The 18,383-nt window shown below is 41.6% G+C and overlaps 1 long non-coding RNA gene across 1 annotated transcript in view; it reads right to left on the bottom strand.

Annotated features, from left to right (window-relative positions):
- Positions 1-912, bottom strand: part of LOC121554135 — a 59,975-nt gene extending 59,063 nt beyond the window's left edge. Inside the window, exon 1 of the long non-coding RNA XR_006657230.1 lies at positions 747-912. This is a non-coding gene — a long non-coding RNA (uncharacterized LOC121554135). The remainder of the gene's footprint in view (positions 1-746) is intronic.
- Between the last annotated feature and the right edge of the window lie 17,471 nt (positions 913-18,383).

The raw sequence follows: 18,383 nt of genomic DNA, 5'->3' as shown, positions 1-18,383 counted from the left end.
GCAGTACAACTGCAATTACTGTGTCCAAAATACCACAGTCGACTGCAGTTACTGCACTTTTACTGCAATCTTTTTTTGTAAGGGCATGAACATTTCAAAAGGCTTTCCCAAATAACCTTCCCAATTAAATATTGACAGCAATGTAGGCCTATCTGACAAATATATAATGCTGGTTTAAATCAATGGGGAGGACATTTGTTTTTCTCAATTGAATTAAAGGGCAACTACACCCTCCAAAAATATTTGTTTTATTTTTCCCAGACCTCAGTGTCTCCTGATGTGGTTTAAGGATTGGTGTGGACTTAGAACATCACAATTTGGTCGTTTTTATTTTAAAAAGTGTGATTTTTTTGCTAGTGAAAATCTGAAAAATCTATAGGAATTTTTCACACAGGTCGCCTTTCCTTCAAACAGGACCCACTTCTCCAGGCACACTACACCATTGCATAGGGCTGATGGAAAGACAGCCATCACACACAGCATGATGTTAAAGGATAAGCAGTCCATTCACTCTGACAAAATAAGCCAGTAGGTCCCAATCTTAAGAATACAAAAACACAACCATTAAGCATTTCCCAATCGAAATGTCCAACTATTACTTCCCATTGCGAAAGACATTTCACATTTAGCACACAAAGTAACTGGTGATCTAAAGTTTAAATGAACAACGTTTCATACAAGTTATTTTCAAAGAGATGGCTAACAACAGCATGCAAGCTCCAACAAAAAAACACAGTTCCACTCACCAGATGATGATAAATTGAAACTTAGCTTCTTGTTAAAAGTTATTCTTTAAAAAGGTCAGTCTGCGCTTGGTGGGCTGTAGCTCGCACTCCGATGTCAAGCTTCGGTACTTATTCAGAGGAATAATGTTTACATGTGCACCAGTGTCTAGTTTGACCTTTAGCTCGTGTTCCTATCTCAATGTCAGCAAAGGCTTGCTCTGTCTCTGACTTTTCTGTGTCATTGAATCAATAAACAGTTCATCAGCCTTTGACTCTGATTGACATTTCATCTTCACTCACTGTATGTACAGTTTTTCCACGGTAATCTCTGCACACTTTTGCAAAGTGATTCCATTTTCCACATTTAGTACACTGTTTGCCTTTAGCTGGGCAATTTCCCTGTTCGCCATGCACTTTGTATCCACAATATCCACATGTTTTGGGGCGTTTGGAGTTTGTGCTTTGATGTCTGCCTGACTACTTGTTCACGTGATGCGCTCGTGCTGCCGCCCAAAATGGTTTTCATCTGAACCTGTGCTAGCTCGTGAGATCTGGCTATGTCGATAGCTTTGTCCAGCGTTAGCTCAGACCCAACATTCAAAAGTTTCTCTCTCACTCGCGGTGAGTGTATTCCAAATACAATACGGTCCCTGACCATCTCATCCTTGTTTGCATAATCAGTCTTTCACAAGCAGATGCAGCTCAGTGACAAACTGTTCAAACAATTCGCTAGCTCCCTGTACTTTCTCATGGAATTTGTACCTAGTGAAAATTGTATTGGTCTTTGACTAGATGATGATGATTTTAAACTTAACTTCTTGTTAAAAGTTATTCTTTAAAAAGGGACAAATTAGCAACAACATCTTTTTCGATAACAGTTGCTGCAAACTAGTCTACAACAAAAGTTAGCTCGCTAGACCGCGGGAAAATTATTGCTCATTTTTGCAGTGTCCTGTTGGCCTTTAAGAAGGTTTTTGTAAAAACAGTCCCACCCATTACAAGTCAATGTGATTGGTTGATTCCACTATCACTCCAACATTTTGCCATAATACAGTTGAATGGCAGGTGCCTTCTGTCAAGCGTCTGATGGCCTTAATGGGTGTTAACCCATTCCTTTCTAACAAAAACTGAAGAGCTTAAATCAGAACATCATTGAAAATAATAATATTATTTTACAAATCCTTAGCCTTTCTCTGAAAGCGTAGAAGGCCCTCATTGTTCCCCACTGTGTTTGGGTTAGTAATAATTTGTAGAGTGGCTCTATTTGCCTTCAGCATGCAGTTTTTCACTGTTCTGAATGTCTAAAGAACACACATGTTCTTCTGAAATATGAACACCATTATCCCAGAAACCCTAGACCCACTCCAATTCGCATACAGATCCAGAGATGATTCAATCTCTATTGCACTCCACACTGCCCTTTCCCACCTGGACAAAAGGAACACCTACGTGAGAATGCTACAGCTCAGCGTTCAACACCATAGTGCCCTCAAAGCTCATCACTAAGCTAAGGACCCTGGAACTAAACACCTCCCTCTGCAACTGGATCCTGGACTTCCTGACGGGCCGCCCCTAGTTGATAAGGGTAAGTAACAACACATCTGCCACGCTGATCCTCAACACGGGGGCCCCTCAGGGGTGCGAGCTCAGTCCCCTCCTGTACTCCCTGTTCACCCATGACTGCATGGCCAGGCACGACTCCAACACCATTAAGTTTGCTGACGACACAACAGTGGTAGGCCTGATCACCGACAACGATGAGACAGCCTATAGGGAGGAGGTCAGAGACCTGGCCGTGTGGTGCTAGGATAACAACCTCTCCCTCAACGTGATCAAGACAAAGGAGATGATTGTGGACTACAGGAAAATGAGGACCGAGCACGCCCCCACATCAAGTTGCTTTCCAAGATCAGAGTTGGATACCCCTGGCCTACACACTGTTAACACTGTGTTTTACATCTGACAGCTGATGACCAGAATATGGTCATATGTAAAGGATGTCTGAAGATAAACCTCCACATCTAGGCTTTACTAAGGATTAAAACATTACTTTGTTTTTACTGCTTGAGCTAGACCAGAGTTTATGCATTTCCATTTAAACGTTAAATGTGCAATATGTAACTTTTTGGGCGGCCCGACCAAATTCACATAAATGTGAGTTATAGATCTGTGGTTCTCATTGAACGCAAGTCTAAGAAGCGGTAGACCTGTAACCTGTCTAAATGACTATCGCCCCGTAGCACTCACATCTGTAGCCATGAAATGCTTTGAAAGGCTGTTGATGGCTCACATCAACACCATCATCCTAGACACCCTGGACCCACCCTAATTCGCATAATATATTTTCCTTTATTATTTTCCACTAACCCCACCACCCCTCCCCTAATTGGAGTAAACTAATGAACAACAACACTTAGGCTTCTACTTCCAGCTTATACAGTGGGGAAAAAAAGTATTTAGTCAGCCACCAATTGTGCTAGTTCTCCCACTTAAAAAGATGAGAGAGGCCTGTAATTTTCATCATAGGTACACGTCAACTATGACAGACAAAATGAGAAAGAAAAATCCAGAAAATCACATTGTAGGATTTTTTATGAATTTATTTGCAAATTATGGTGGAAAATAAGTATTTGGTCGATAACAAAAGTTTCTCAATATTTTGTTATATACCCTTTGTTGGCAATGACACAGGTCAAACGTTTTCTGTAAGTCTTCACAAGGTTTTCACACACTGTTGCTGGTATTTTGGCCCATTCCTCCATGCAGATCTCCTCTAGAGCAGTGATGTTTTGGGGCTGTCGCTGGGCAACACGGACCTTCAACTCCCTCCAAAGATTTTCTATGGGGTTGAGATCTGGAGACTGGCTAGGCCACTCCAGGACCTTGAAATGCTTCTTACGAAGCCACTTCTTCGTTGCCCGGGCGGTGTGTTTGGGATCATTGTCATGCTGAAAGACCCAGCCACGTTTCATCTTCAATGCCCTTGCTGATGGAAGGAGGTTTTCACTCAAAATCTCACGATACATGACCCCATTCATTCTTTCCTTTACACGGATCAGTCGTCCTGGTCCCTTTGCAGAAAAACAGCCCCAAAGCATGATGTTTCCACCCCCATGCTTCATAGTAGGTATGGTGTTCTTTGGATGCAACTCAGCATTCTTTGTCCTCCAAACACGACGAGTTGAGTTTTTACCAAAAAGTTCTATTTTGGTTTCATCTGACCATATGACATTCTCCCAATCCTCTTCTGGATCATCCAAATGCACTCTAGCAAACTTCAGACGGGCCTGGACATGTACTGGCTTAAGCAGGGGGACACGTCTGGCACTGCAGAATTTAAGTCCCTGGCGGCGTAGTGTGTTACTGATGGTAGGCTTTGTTACTTTGGTCCCAGCTCTCTGCAGGTCATTCACTAGGTCCCCCTGTGTGGTTCTGCGATTTTTGCTCACCGTTCTTGTGATCATTTGGACCCCACAGGGTGAGATCTTGCGTGGAGCCCCAGATCGAGGGAGATTATCAGTGGTCTTGAATGACTTCCATTTCCTAATAATTGCTCCCACAGTTGATTTCTTCAAACCAAGCTGCTTACCTATTGCAGATTCAGTCTTCCCAGCCTGGTGCAGGTCTACAATTTTGTTTCTGGTGTCCTTTGACAGCTCTTTGGTCTTGGCCATAGTGGAGTTTGGAGTGTGACTGTTTGAGGTTGTGGACAGGTGTCTTTTATACTGATAACAAGTTCAAACAGGTGCCATTAATACAGGTAACGAGTGGAGGACAGAGGAGCCTCTTAAAGAAGAAGTTACAGGTCTGTGAGAGCCAGAAATCTTGCTTGTTTGTAGGTGACCAAATACTTATTTTCCACCATAATTTGCAAATAAATTCATTAAAAATCCTACAATGTGCTTTTCTGGATTTCTTTTTCTCATTTTGTCTGTCATAGTTGACGTGTACCTATGATGAAAATTACAGGCCTCTCTCATCTTTTTAAGTGGGAGAACTTGCACAATTGGTGGCTGACTAAATACTTTTTTCCCCCACTGTACATACTATATACATTTTACAGACACAATCTATTTTACAATAATACTTTTTTGTTTTTACTGCTATCCTTCCGCTAGCCTCAAGCCCTCACATCTATTTATGAAGACCATCCAGTTTGATTTCCATTTTCCGTATATTTGTAACTGTGCTGTTTCACAATTTTACGGACACAGTATTTTTTACATTAGTTATCTTGTTGTTATTAGTCCCACCCTTCAGCTCCAATCAACCCCTCCCATCTATCTCTTAACACCATCCATATTGGATTTCTACTTGCCATATATTTTTCAACTGTGCTGTGATGTTTTACAAAAGTTCAGAACCTTTCTATTCTCATAGTTTCGGTACAATCGGTACATCAAAAATCTCTTCCCAACTATTTTGCAATCTATATGGCACAGCTGCCAATTTTTTGTTCCTTCAATGAAACTGGTATACCTTTTTTATTTATCACAATTTTCTTTAACCAATTTTGGACTTTAATGCAGACAAGTTCCTTACTTTTTCCCCCTTCCACTTGCCACTTCCATTTTTGCAGTAATGCTGCAATTAGTTCGTTGTAATTTTGGGTAGAGCAGACATTTCCATCTATTTTTGTTAGCTGCATGTATGACATAACTCCACCAGTCCTATTTATGATATAATTGACAAATATTATACCTTTTTTATTATTCAAAAGAATGTTTTGTTTTTATCAATTAGTATATTTGAGTTTAAACTATTTGTTGTATTATTTGTGCTGTCTTTTCTGGTGAATTAAACTGAAATTGCAACCAACTTTCTTTGGCTTGTTTTAAAAAATAGTGATATTTTGGAGATCATTTAATTTTCAAATAAACAAAGGTGCGAGGTTGTAATCTGAATAAAGGGAAAAAGGCCATTCTTGAACACGGGGTGAGCCATTCTTACTAATCTGCTAGAGAACCAGTTCAGATTTACGTATAACTTTTGTATGACTGACACCTTTAGTGAGAGGTCTAATGCATTAATATTTAATCATTTCTGCCCTCCGAATTCATATTCATTATATAATTAATTTTGTCTGGCTTGCCGTTCCAAATAAAATTAAATATTTTTTGCTCATATAATTCAAAAAACAGGTCAGTAGGTGTACGCAAGACCATAAGTAAATCGGTAAACTGGGATACGACTAAAGAGTTAATCAGGGTGATTTTTCCACAAATAGACAGGTATTTTCCTTTCCATGGTAGCAAGATCTTATCTATTTTTGCTAACTTTCTATTAAAATGTATTGTAGTGAGAATTTCTTTCTTTCGGGATATGTATACCGAGTATGTCCACATCACCGTCAAAACATTTTATTTGTAAACTACACGGTAATGTCAAGTTTGTATTTTTTTAGTGACCCAATACGTAATATAGTACACTTATCATAATTTAGTTGTAATACAGAGAGTTTAGAAAAAGTATCTAGATCCTCTATAAGGCTGTGGAGGTATCCAAGTGGTGGATTTAAAAGAAAACAACGAGAATGCTGTTCATTGACACCATAGTGCCCTCCAAGGTCATCACTATCCTAAGGACCCTGGGATTAAACACCTCCCTCTGCAACTGAATCCTAGACTTCCTGACGGGCCGCCCCCCAGGTGGTGAGGTTAGGCAACAACACATCCGCCACACTGACTCTCAGCAAGGGGGCCCCTCAGGGGTGCATGCTTAGTTCCCTCCTGTACTCCCTTTTCACCCACGACTGCGTGGCTGCACATGACTCCAACACCATTATTACGTTTGCAGACGGCGCTACGATGGTAGGCCTGATCACCGACGATGATGAGACAGCCTACAGGGAGGAGGTCAGAAACATGGCAGTGTGGTGCCAGGACAACAATCTCTCCCTCAACGTCAGCAAGACAAAGGAGCTGATCGTGGACCACAGGAAATGGAGGGCCGAGCACACCCCCATTCACATCGACGGGGCTGTAGTGGAGCGGGTCGAGAGCTTCAAGTTCCTCCGTGGGTGATCTGAAAAGTCATAGTTATTCGATCAATAATATAATAATACTTTTAGAAAAAAAGGGATGTAGCTCAGTTGATAGAGCATGGCGTTTGCAACGCCAGGGTTGTGGGTTCGATTCCCACGGAGGGTCAGTATGAAAAACGTAATGTAGGCACTCACTAACTGTAAGTCGCTCTGGATAAGAGCGTCTGCTAAATGACTAAAATGTAAATGTAATAGATGTGTGGTGTTGAATGGAGTTGAAGAATGGGACTACTAACAACAACCAATAACAACAAGATAACTAATAATGTAAGCTTACTGTGTCCATAATAAGTATATAGGTTATAGGTTGAGAGCTTTTGTGAAAGAGCACAGTTAGAAAGATATAGTATGGCATATAGAAGCAAACCGGATGGACATCATGAAAATTATCGGAGAGGTTGAGGGTAGAGGAAGTTCAGGAGTAAAAACAAACAAAATTGAATTATTGTAAAATTGACTGTCCATACATTGTATATAGTATGTATAAGCTGGAAGTAGAGGCCTAAGCGTTGTTGTTTACTCCAATTAGGGAAGGGGTGGTGGGGATGTTAGGTTTATTTGAACAGTGAGAGACCGAATAACAACAACAAAAATCCAGAAAAACGCATGTCAAAAATGTTATACATTTATTTGCATTTTAAAGAGGGAAATAAGTATTTGACCCCCTCTCAATCAGAAAGATTTCTAGCTCCCAGGTGTCTTTTATACAGGTAACGAGCTGAGATTAGGAGCACACTCTTAAAGGGAGTGCTCCTAATCTCAGCTTGTTACCTGTATAAAAGACACATGTCCACAGAAGCAATCAATCAATCAGATTCATCATGGCCAAGACCAAAGAGCTCTCCAAGGATGTCAGGGACAAGATTGTAGACCTACACAAGGCTGGAATGGGCTACAAGACCATCGCCAAGCAGCTTGGTGAGAAGGTGACAACAGTTGGTGCGATTATTCGCAAATGGAAGAAACACAAAATAACTTTCAATCTCCCTCGGCCTGGGGCTCCATGCAAGATCTCACCTCGTGGAGTTGCAATGATCATGAGAACGGTGAGGAATCAGCCCAGAACTACACGGGAGGATCTTGTCAATGATCTCAAGGCAGCTGGGACCATAGTCACCAAGAAAACAATTGGTAACACACTACGCCGTGAAGGACTGAAATCCTGCAGCGCCCGCAAGGTCCCCCTGCTCAAGAAAGCACATATACATGCCCGTCTGAAGTTTGCCAATGAACATCTGAATGATTCAGAGGAGAACTGGGTGAAAGTGTTGTGGTCAGATGAGACCAAAATGGAGCTCTTTGGCATCAACTCAACTCGCCGTGTTTGGAGGAGGAGGAATGCTGCCTATGACCCCAAGAACACCATCCCCACTGTCAAACATGGATGTGGAAACATTATGCTTTGGGGGTGTTTTTCTGCTAAGGGGACAGGACAACTTCACCGCATCAAAGGGACGAAGGACGGGGCCATGTACTGTCAAATCTTGGGTGAGAACCTCCTTCCCTCAGCCAGGGCATTGAAAATGGGTCATGGATGGGTATTCCAGCATGACCCAAAACACACGGCCAAGGCAACAAAGGAGTGGCTCAAGAAGAAGCACATTAAGGTCCTGGAGTGGCCCAGCCTGTCTCCAGACCTTAATCCCATAGAAAATCTGTGGAGTGAGCTGAAGGGTCGAGTTGCCAAACGTCAGCCTTGAAACCTTAATGACTTGGAGAAGATCTGCAAAGAGGAGTGGAACAAAATCCCTCCTGAGATGTGTGCAAACCTGGTGGCTAACTACAAGAAATGTCTGACCTCTGTGATTGCCAACAAGGGTTTTGCCACCAAGTACTAAGTAATGTTTTGCAGAGGGGTCAAATACTTATTTCCCCCATTAAAAATGCAAATCAATTTATAACATTTTTGACATACGTTTTTCTGGATTTTTGCGAGTGAGTGAGCTGCACGTACTGTCAGTCCACCATTCGTGCCTACAGTTTGCCCTGGGGTTATCCAAGGTAACGTTGTTACCCAACCCCACCTGTATGCCTAAGGTCAGCTGCAATTACAATTGTCTCACCTTAGAGCTTATGGCTTTCCACCTGCCGCCCTTCACTTCTACAGAAGTCCAGCACGCGCTTTACGCATTTACTTGGATAGAACGAGAGCATGGCGTCAAAATGACTCTTTGTGTCTTGGGCACCCCCCTGTAATGGCTATCCCATTGGACAGTGGAGGCTATTCTATTGGCTTATAATAGCAAGGGTTTAGAGTCCCCGGAGGGCCTGAGGGCTCATTCCACCAGAGGTATGGCTACCTCTTGGGCACTGTTCAAAGGCATCTCGAGATTTGCGAGGTGGCATGTTGGGCCACCCCTCATACATTTATGTGGTTTCACCGACTGGATGTCACTGCACCTTCGTTGGCGCATACTGTCCTCAGTGTCGGAGCCTCTGAGGGGTGATGCTGTTGGGACTACCCTGGATTCGGACAGCATGTCTGCGATACAGGAGTTGGCCATATCCCAATGTGAGACATCAAAACAAGTATTTGAAATAGAACTTAAGGTTACTTGTGTAACCCCGGTTCTATGATTATAGGAGTGAGATGTCTCACCGCGTTTCCCTGCTCGCAAGAACGCGAGGAAGAGAGTTATGCTTGAGAATGACCAGTGGGGTGTTGTGTGATTGGTTCTTCGAGCCCAGTGTTCCTCCGAGGGAATCCCAATGTGAGACATCTCACTCTTATTATCATAGAACCGGGGTTACGCAAGTAACCCTAAGTTACCACAAGTCCATTGCCAATTTGTTAGAAATCACCTTTGTATGTTTTTGGCACTGATAACTTGCGTGCATTACTTAATTCTCCATGTTGTTTCTTTACCCTATGACCAACAGGGGGTTGTGCCCCCTGGCAAGGGTTGATGGCAATTCCATAAAAAAATTTCAGGGTTAATGGAGAAATGTAATGAAACTATCAACATTGTGATATTTTAACACTGATTGGGCCGAACATTTGGATGGAATCAACGGTAAGTAAAAACATTTATATTTGTCTGAAAAATTATATTAAGTGGTGCTCTGTGAAAATGTGTTTTATCAAATATTTATTTTTTCTCTTTCTAGGTGGGGAATGTATGTTTCCAAATAGTTATGCACGTGTAAGATATATTTTATGTTGCACAGTATATTAATGACTTGATTAATTGTATGTGTCAGTTTGTACTACATATACTGTAAATGGGTATACCTTGATCCACAATCACAGAGAAATAATGTGTAGATAGTTAATCAAATATTTTAGAGGTAGGGCCTTACATAGTCATTTTATTTTTACTGTCTTGAGCAGGGCAGGGATATCTTTGTGGCGGAGCTGTATGTGACATCAACCTGGGTGCCTCCAATTGGAGCAGACCCTTTTACCACTTTGCCTGTAAGTAAAAGCATTATCACCATTATCCCAGAAACCCTAGACCCACTCCAATTTGCATACCGCCCCAACAGATCCACAGATGATGGAATCTCTATTGCACTCCACACTGCCCTTTCCCACCTGGACAAGAGGAACACCTACGTGAGAATGCTATTCATTGACTACAGCTCAGCATTCAACACCATAGTGCCCTCAAAGCTCATCACTAAGCTAAGGATCCTGGGACTAAACACCTCCCTCTGCAACTGGATCCTGGACTTCCTGACGGGCCGCCCCCAGGTGGTAAGGGTAGGTAACAACACATCTGCCACACTGATCCTCAACACGGGGGCCCCTCAGGGGTGCGTGCTCAGTCCCCTCCTGTACTCCCTGTTCACCCATGACTGCATGGCCAGGCACGACTCCAACACCACCTTTAAGTTTGCTGACGACACAACAGTGGTAGGCCTGATCACCGACAACGATGAGACAGCCTATAGGGAGGAGGTCAGAGACCTGGCCGTGTGGTGCCAGGATAACAACCTCTCCCTCAACGTGACCAAGACAAAGGAGATGATTGTGGACTACAGGAAAAAAAAGAGGACTGAGCACGCCCCCATTCTCATCGACGGGGCTATAGTGGAACAGGTTGAGAGCTTCAAGTTCCTTGGTGTCCACATCACCAACGAACTATCATGGTCCAAACACACCAAGACAGTTGTGAAGAGGGCACGACAAAGCATATTCCCCCTCAGGAGACTGAAAAGATTTGGCATGGGTCCTCAGATCCTCAAAAAATTCTACAGCTGCATCAACGCCTGGTATGGCAACTGCTCGGCCTCCGACCGCAAGGCACTACAGAGGGTAGTGCGTACGGCCCAGTACATCACCGGGGCCAAGCTTCCTGCCATCCAGGACCTCTATACCAGGCGGTGTCAGAGGAAGGCCCTCAAAATTGTCAAAGACTCCAGCCACCCTAGTCATAGACTGTTCTCTCTGCTACCGCACGGCAAGCGGTACTGGAGTGCCAAGTCTAGGTCCAAAAGACTTCTCAACAGCTTCTACCCCCAAGCCATAAGACTCCTGAACAGCTAATCATGGCTACCCGGACTATTTGCACTGCCCCCCCCCCCACGGTAATGTCTACACCTGTTTTATTCGGCGCATGTGGCCAATAACATTTGATTTTATACAAAATGGTCGTCAGGCTTTTTGAAATACAATTTCACTCACGTCTGCCAGTCCAAGTCGACTACACTTCCAGAAGTTCTGAATGGTAACCAACTAGGTATCAAATTAGTAATGTTGTTTCACATGAATGGACATTATGTATTTAATTTGTTTGTCTGATGTTCATGTGAGTGACTCTGTCATCATTACTATTTTGACACCATTTTGACATTTTGATGCATGTAAGTGGTTTGAATAACATTGCAGAGTGTGTAATTATATTACTTTTTATTAAAATATTATTTTCATTGTGGTATATCATTTTGCCCAACTGACTGATAACACAAATTGTCAAGCTTTCTGTACAGTGGTGGTTGGTGCCGTTTAAGAAGAGGGAGGACAATTATTTTTTTAATGAGCATGGCCTTATTTCTATTACAGCATATTGGATGAGTGTCATTCAAATTCCATTCACCCAGCTCAATGTAACATCGATAGGTTTAGGCTGCTATATGATACTTTAATTTTCCCTATACCCATCATGAGGTTGGTACAATTACATGGGTCTTGAATGGACGTTCACCACGTAGCTGCACAGGTCGAGATACATTATAGTGATCAAGGTGACACACATTGACACATTCTGGTGTAACAATCTGTAGCTATAGTTCTCTGCACTTTACTGCACCTGAGACACCCTCAGACACACTGAACTGTACTACACTGTTCATAATGTATTTTTTAGTATGTAACTTTTACCATATGACATTCTTGTTGAATATCCAACAACAGTTAGCGTTAAATATGGGTGTTCTACATGGTCTTATGCTGAGACACACTGTCCTTCATCCGGGTTCGGTACACTGACAATGGTTTTTGCTATGGTGGGCTGCGGAAGCCAAGAGTATTTGCTTGTGGCAAATGGTCTTGTCCTGTCTGCTGTGTATGGCCAGATGGATAAGAGTCTGCCGGAAGTGGTGTAGGGCTCGCAGACCTTAACCACCAACTGTTTGGACCTCTTGCAGATTTGCTGGTACTACATATCTCCTGGAAAGACATGGTTGTGTTGTTACCATTTTACACTTTTGGTGGAAGGGACGTAGGGCAACATGCCTTTTGTTGCCCTAAGGTGTCAACCGATTGGGACCTAAGCGTTTAGAGACAAACTAGTGTTTTAGAGACGGAACATTATTTAGGAAAAAGTGACTGGGATATATAGGATTTCCTTGTTATTTCACTAACTCAGACTTCTGTCATTGCTTCTTGTTTCAACTATGATACCCGCTGAAGGAAATCTGCCCATTGGACGGAGGGGGCAACCTGTCTTTTGTCTGAAGCTACCTCCAGCTCACCAGTTGCTTCCCTCCCAATCAAAAGAAAGATCGAAGGTAATGTCATGCACTAATCCGACACTAGCATAATGCTAATGTTTTAGAAGAAGGGAACCATAGGTTGTGGATAGAATTACTGGTTTCATATGGTAGCAATCACTAACAATGCAGTCAAGGTAGTTTAGAACCACAAAGTGATGATGACGTACACTTCCAGATTTTGGTTTGGCCCATACGTCACCCTCGACCTTGTATGATGTAGAAATGTATTTTAAACTTCACAGACCCTGGTACACAAAACTCCAAAAGACAACACCAAGGTAAGCACATTAATTTGATTTTTGATAGTGAGACAAAGGGATAAATAACCCTGTACGTCCGAGAGTAATTGCTTGTTTGAATGTTGTAGATCTGTTTAGGTGAAATGTGTTGGTCTAGCATATGTATAATGGTAGTTTTAGGGGTTTTCAATTTGTGTCTACCAGTGGCGATTTTAGCATGTAAATCTAGGTGGGGCAAATTCATTTAAAAAAAGAAGATGCATGCCAGCAAAGCCACTACACAACACAACACATACATTAATTGCACTATAACGGTGACAAACAGTGCCAACAAACTGTTAGGGCCTACGTAAAGCTGTCCTAACAGCAGAGCTTTCCTTTCAGCACCATGGAGTGAATCCTTACCACCGCTACACATGGCTATCAGCGGAGCCTTGTCTTACATCATTAACAATTCGCTTTCAGTATAAGCAAGTGCAAGCAAATGAGCTGCGACGAGGTAGGCCTATTTGTTCAGCACTTTCAAAATGGAAACCGACAGAAATTCCGATAGATGTTAGTTCAGATAAATTCAGAGAGAGAGAGAGAGAGAGAGAGAGAGATTTGTTGAAAACGACTGTCACTGGCAAACATGGTTATAGACCCAACAACATTATATACAGTTGAAGTCGGAAGTTTACATACACCTCAGCCAAATACATTTAAACTCAGTTTTTCACAATTCCTGACATTTAATCCTAGTAAAAATTCCCTGTGTTAGGTCAGTTAGGATCACCACTGTATTTTAAGAATGTGTAATGTCAGAATAATAGTAGAGAGAATGATTTATTTCAGCTTTTATTTCTTTCATCACATTCCCAGTGGGTCAGAAGTTTACATACACTCAATTAGTATTTGGTAGCATTGCCTTAAAACTGTTTAACTTGGGTCAAATATTTTGGGTCGCCTTCCACAAGCTTCCCACAATAAGTTGGGTGAATTTTGGCCCATTCCTCCTGACAGAGCTAGTGTAACTGAGTCAGGTTTGTAGGCCTCCTTGCTCGCACACGCTTTTTCAGTTCTGCCCACACATTTTTTTTGTAGCATTGAGGTCAGGGCTTTGTGATGGCCACTCCAATACCTTGACTTTGTTGTCCTTAAGCCATTTTTCAACAACTTTGGAAGTATGCTTGGGGTCATTGTCCACTTGGAAGACCCATTTGCGACCAAGCTTTAACTTCCTGACTGACGTCTTGAGATGTTGCTTCAATATATCCACATAATTTTCCTTCCTCATGATGCCATCTATTTTGTGAAGTGCACCAGTCCCTCCTGCAGCAAAGCACCCCCACAGCATGATGCTGCCACCCCCGTGCTTCATGGTTGGGATGGTGTTCTTCGGCTTGCAAGCACCGCCTTTTTCCTCCAAACATAACAATGGTCATTATGGCCAAACAGTTCTATTTTTGTTTCATCACACCAGAGGACATTTCTCCAAAAAGTACGATCTTTGTCTCCATGTGCAGTTGCAAACCGTAGTCTGGCTTTTTTAAATGGCGGTTTTGGAGCAGTGGCTTCTTCCTTGCTGAGCAGCCTTTCGGGTTATGTCGATATAGGACTCGTTTTACTGTGGATATAGATACTTCTGTACCTGTTTCCTCCAGCATCTTCACAAGGTCCTTTGATTAATTTGCACTTTTCGCACCAAAGTGCATTCATCTCTAGGAGACAGAACGCGTCTCCTTCCTGAGCGGTATGACGGCTGCGTGGTCCCATTGTGTTTATACTTGCGTGCTATTGTTTGTACAGATGAACGTGGTACCTTCAGGTGTTTGGAAATTGCTCCCAAGGATGAACCAGACTTGTGGTCTACACATTTTTTTTCTGAGGTCTTGGCTGATTTCGTTTGATTTTCCCATGATGTCAAGCAAAGAGGCACTGAGTTTGAAGGTAGGCCTTGAAATACATCCACAGGTACACCTCCAACTGTTAATTGATATGCATTCCAGGTGACTACTTCATGAAGCTGGTTGAGAGAATGCCAAGAGTTTCGGTACAATTTGATAAATGCCGACAGATCATTTGTTAGTTCGACATGGTGGGATCTTTTTGTGTCTGTAAAATGTATTAATTAATATTGATATAAGAACCATCATATCGAAGTAAATTTGGAGTCAAGCGATGTGGTGTGTGGTCCTCCCACTATGACTCGGGAAACCATGCAGTTTCTTAGGCTACAGATGAAATAAATTACAGGGTTGTGAAAGAACTTCACAGGGTGGTGAATGTGCCCGGTGAACAGGTTGATACTGCTTTCCAATAAATATAGAGGGTCTTATTCTGGTGACATGATGATCGATGTTTGACAAATAAAAATATTCTCGCTGTTTTATCCATAATAATCTCATCATGTAGACTAGCATACCCGCACAGTTTACCCGCAATGTTCCTGGGAGCTGTTGGCTAGAGTGCACTGCCAACACCAGAGTAGGCACATTTGCTATTAATAACAACAGTTTTGTGACAAAACTGACGGTAGAGTTGAAAATGCGATGGAAAATGTGCATATATTCTTCATGCAGATTTCTAGAACATTCGCATGGAAATCTGTCGCCAATTGGATGGAAACCTAGCTACTGTTGTGAAAATGTGGCTGCCATTTTCTTACTCTCTGGCTGCTCATTATCACAGTGTGACATAAAGACATACATTTTGCTCATGTGTCATACTGTGTGCTAATCATGTTTAAGGTTAATACTTTGTGAAAGAAGTTAGAGGATGGTTATTAGGCTCCTGGGGCTAGTTTAGAATATGTATCAGAATTACTGTGTAGAGTTTCAAGTCAATATATCAATTGCTTTCACAGCCCAAGAGTTCAACTAATAGCATGTGTCCAAAATTCAATAAAAAGACTTGAGGAGAAAATGGGAAATCATTTGACAGGACGCCAAGCCAGTTTCAGTTTTTAGATCCTAAAGAATGATGTTGATTCATGGTTCTACATGTTCATTCAACAAGTTTATGCAGCATGTTCATAGAAAATCACAGATTGGTCTTTCTTGGGTACTGTATGCAAACCTACAAAGACAACCATATACTCTCTCACAGCTATGCCTTCACTTTTCAGGAAGTGTGTGTGAGACACTGTGTAAACATCACTAGCAGATTTGATTGAATTCCAGCTATATTGGAAAAGTGTGTAACACTTTACCTGACATCCAGCATCAAACACGTTATGCCACAGTAATAACCATGTCATAATATATCATAACAGTTGACATAACCTGTTTATAATATGGTCATAACACTGTCATGACACATATTTAGACCTGTTGTGACATATATTGCGTTATTTTAAGGCTGGTTATGACACCTACATAAGAGTGTCAAAACCCACAAAACCTACCACAGGAGGAAAAACATTCCATTACACTATAGCCTACGTGTCAACAGTATGTTTGTTCTATATATATATATATATATATATATATATTAAATTGACCATATTCAATTATCATTGTAATTGCACACACAGATGTCAGACATGCACCTACCCCAATGCTCTGTTGCTGATGACTTGGATGAATGCAGGAGCAGATTTCAGGAGCAGGACAAGACACCCTGTTTTTGACTGATGACTGATATAAGGGCATGTGTGTGATACGCCTATCTGGCGTACATGATTATGATGGTCATAATGCTTCTTGAAGTGTCATAAAGTGTATTTTCTACAAGTTATTTAAAATATGATGAAAAAACATGACTCTAAAGAATTAATTAAAACAACAACAAAGGATTTAAGAAACAAACTTTTCAAACGAAAAGGACACTTCTTGACAGGGAAAAAATGAATTTGTAGGTGTCATAACCAGCCATAAGATAACACAATATATGTCACAACAGGTGTAAATATATGGGTCATGGCAGTATTATGACCATAATATGACAGCTTATGGCAAGTTATGTCAACTGCTATCAAATATTATGACACTGGGTGTCAAGTAAAGTGTTTTCAGAAAAGTGTGTTCCTGGCAATCTGGTATTCAAACAACAACAAAGCAGTCACCGCCCACCACTTTTTTTGGTAAGCTGAGGGATTGAACTGGAGAGATGTAACCACTCTCAAATATATAGATGGGCCTATTAATTAATTCAAAAGCTACTAAAACACATGGACATTTTTATTTTACAGGTATCCTACTTCACTACAGTACTACCACAAACTAGCCAATTGACATGTTCAAAGAAACTGCAGCTGAAACCACATGCCATTTGGAGAATATATTTTTCTGTAGCTGAGTGGTAGAGGTCCGAGAGGTTAAAGTAAAATGCTAGACGTACTACCACTAGCTGTGCCGTGTGAAATTCCACATGCTCATTTGACGAGATTCCTCTGTGAAGCAACCAGGTATATACTGTATGTACTTTAATTGTCAGTTGTCACCCAGGTGTTCCATTTAAAACCAAATTGGTATTTGCAGGGATTGTGCCTTTTCTGTCTAATCTCACACTGCTTTGTTGAATCCACTCTGTATTCTGATTCATAGTCATTAACTATTACTCATACAGGATACCAAAGCGACCAGATTGTTATTGGCTGGAATTGGCTGAGCAGAAATTGATGCATTTTCTAGATCGCCATTAATTGGTCCATGTAGTATGTGTCCAAAATGGCACCCTATTCCCAATATAGTGTACTACTTTTGACCAGAGCTCTATTGGGCCCTGGTCAAAGTAGTGCACTATAAAGGGAATAGGGTGCCATGTGGGACTCAGATGTAGTGTACTGAAGAAATGACATGGCAGGAGCACAACTAATGGGTGTTCTATTAATACATACAGACATAGAACATGGATATGGTCGGTACTACACACATATGGGTTTGAAGTAGGCTATTTAACCTGGTAAGGGGATAAAATCCCTAATGGCCTAGCTTACATCATAGCCTGATCTTACATGACTGTAAGTTGATCACATGTTATATTATCGTTGAATGTGATCGATTTGGTTAATGTGCATTATGCAATCAAGTGTTTTATTTACTATGTATAATTCATTTTTGGCTCTGCTATCCTGTAAACTGTAACTAGGCCACTCAGCAACATTCAATGTCATCTTGGTAATCAATTCCAGTGTATATTTGGCCATGCGTTTTATGGTCTCCCAGTGTCTGTTGGAAAGCAGACTAAACCAGGTTTTCCTCTAGGACTTTGCCTTTGCTTAGCTCTATTCCATTTATTTTTATCCAAGAAAACTCCCTAGTCCTTGCCAATGACAAGCATACCCATAACGTGATGCAGCCACCCCCATGCTTGAAAATATGAAGAGTGGTACTCAGTAATGTGTTATGTTGGATTTGGCCCAAACATAATGCTTTGTATTCAGGACAAAAAGTGTATTTATTTGCCAAGTTCTTTGCAGTATTACTTGCCTTATTGCAAATAGGATGCATGTTTTGG

This window comes from Coregonus clupeaformis, chromosome 22 (genome assembly GCF_020615455.1).
Source record: "Coregonus clupeaformis isolate EN_2021a chromosome 22, ASM2061545v1, whole genome shotgun sequence".
Taxonomy (NCBI): domain Eukaryota; kingdom Metazoa; phylum Chordata; class Actinopteri; order Salmoniformes; family Salmonidae; genus Coregonus; species Coregonus clupeaformis.
This window is presented reverse-complemented; position numbering and strand designations above follow the sequence as displayed.